This window comes from Orcinus orca, chromosome 18 (assembly GCF_937001465.1).
Source record: "Orcinus orca chromosome 18, mOrcOrc1.1, whole genome shotgun sequence".
Taxonomy (NCBI): domain Eukaryota; kingdom Metazoa; phylum Chordata; class Mammalia; order Artiodactyla; family Delphinidae; genus Orcinus; species Orcinus orca.
Window position 1 is genome coordinate 44,960,809 of NC_064576.1, and position 2,069 is coordinate 44,962,877.

A 2,069-nucleotide genomic window follows, 5' to 3' on the forward strand; every position below is an offset into this window, starting at 1 on the left:
CTCAGGGCTTCTGTGGGCCCAGCCTCTCCCACTTCAGGAGGAAAACACAGGGGAAGCCCCCAGCACCCGCCGCCCCCAGAGTTCTGCGGAGACCCTGGCCGTGCAGGCGCTAAAGACGAGCTCGGGCGGGGCCCCGGTGCGTCGTGCCTGTTGCCATCCGAGTCCGGAGTGACGTCTCATGCCCACCTGCTGGGTGCCCCGAGCCCCCCGCCTCGGGCCGTAGGGGCCCCACCCTGAGGGGTGTAGGTGATGGCCGGCCCAGGATGAGCGAAGCAGCCGTCACGGGGCCTCGCCGCAGCCTCTAGCGCCCCAGCCCCAGGGAATGCAGTGGCCCCCGGCCCCTGGCGCTTCTCCATGTCTAAGCTGGGCCTCCTTGCTCGCCTGCTCCGTGGCCACGATGCTCCTGAGCTGCGCCGGCCAGGCGCCCCTCATGGCGGCCAAGTGGTTCAAGGAGTTCCGCTTGAACCTGAAGACAGTGTCGGAGCGGGCCAAGCCTGGCAGCGGGGGAGGTGGCAAATTGAGCAAGAACTCAGAGGCAGGTGGCACGGGGCCCGCCCTGGGCAAGGGACGAAAGATCTCGGCGGCTGAGCTAGGGAGCAGCCAGGCCGTGGTCAGCCCCCTCAAGGATAGCCGGCTATCCCGAGACAGCCTGCAGGGTCTGATTCAGGCTGCCGCGGGCAAGGGCCGCAAGAACTCCTGGTCCACCGAGGAGGAGCCCCACCAGGGCGCAGCCAAGAGCTCAGGCTGCAGCACCTACGTCAGCAGGCTCATCAAGGTGGACACTATGGAGAAGCATGGGAAGAGCAACTACCCCAGCAGCAGTAGTAGCAGCAGCAGTAGCAACAGCAGCTTTTCCTCCACGTCCTCTTCCCCTTCCTCCCTGGGAGGAACTGGACAAGAGCAAGATTGTTAAGCAGCAAGACACGGTCATCATTTTAGAAGACTACGCTGACCCTTATGATGCTAAATGGACGAAAGGCCAAAGGGATGCAGAGAGAGTAGGGGAGAATGATGGATACATGGAACCCTATGATGCACAGCCAATGATAACAGAAATCAGACGACGAGGTTCCAAAGACCCCCTGGTGAAGGCTTTTTAGCTGCTCGACAGCCCCTGTGAGCCAGGGGAGAACGGCATGAAGCCCGAGGTGCTGGCCAAGAGACGGAACTCCAAGGAGCTGCTGGGGAAGCTGCCGCAGCTGTACGACACACCCTACGAGCCGGCAGCCGAAGGCGGCCAGCGCGCCGAGGGGCCGGAGCGGAAGGCGCGGCTGCCCCAGGACGATGAGAGGCCTGCGGCCAAGTACGAGCAGCCCTGGGAGTGGAAGAAGGAGCAGATCGTGTGGGCGATGTCGGTTCAGTTTGAAGGCTCTGAGCAACCTTCCGTCAAGGAGGAGACAGTGAGGCAACACCACCGACAGAAGAGCTGGACCCAGAAGATCTTGAAGCCAACCCTCTCTGACCACAGTGAGGGGGAAAGAGTGGACCCAGCCCTGCTGCTGGAGAAGCAGCCTTGGTATCATGGTGCCATCACCCGTGCTGAGGCTGAGAGTTGACTACAACCCTGTAAAGAAGCTGGGCACCTAGTTTGAAACAGCGAGTCAGGGACCAGTAGTTACTCCATTGCACTAAAGACTAGTCAAGGATGTGTCCACATCATAGTGGCTCAGACCAAAGACAACAAGTGTACCCTGAATCAGATGGGTGCTGTCTTTGACAGCATCCCAGAAGTGATACACTATTATTCCAATGAGAAGCTGCCTTTCAAGGGGGCAGAACATATGACCTTGCTCTACCCTGTGCACAGCAAGCTGCACTAAGGTTCAGCCACCAAAAGCCCCAACAGGGCCTCTCACACCTAGGAGGCATCAGCACCCAACCAGTATCTCAGGGGACAAGGCTGGACTGCACCATAATATTTTGGAGGAAGAGGGACGCTCCATTTAGGAGTCAAAAAGTCTTCGGCCTTGAATCCATTCCATGACACTTGGTTACTGACCTGTCCCTTTTCTCCTTGCTAAGTAGTTCTACAATGAGAAACCATAATTTACCAGTTGCCTCCAGTCCTG

At 59.2% G+C, this 2,069-nt stretch overlaps 1 pseudogene; it reads left to right on the forward strand.

Annotated features, from left to right (window-relative positions):
- The first annotated feature begins 322 nt into the window (after positions 1–322).
- Positions 323–1,824, forward strand: LOC101289063 (SH2 domain-containing adapter protein E-like; annotated as a pseudogene).
- The last annotated feature ends 245 nt before the right edge of the window (positions 1,825–2,069 follow it).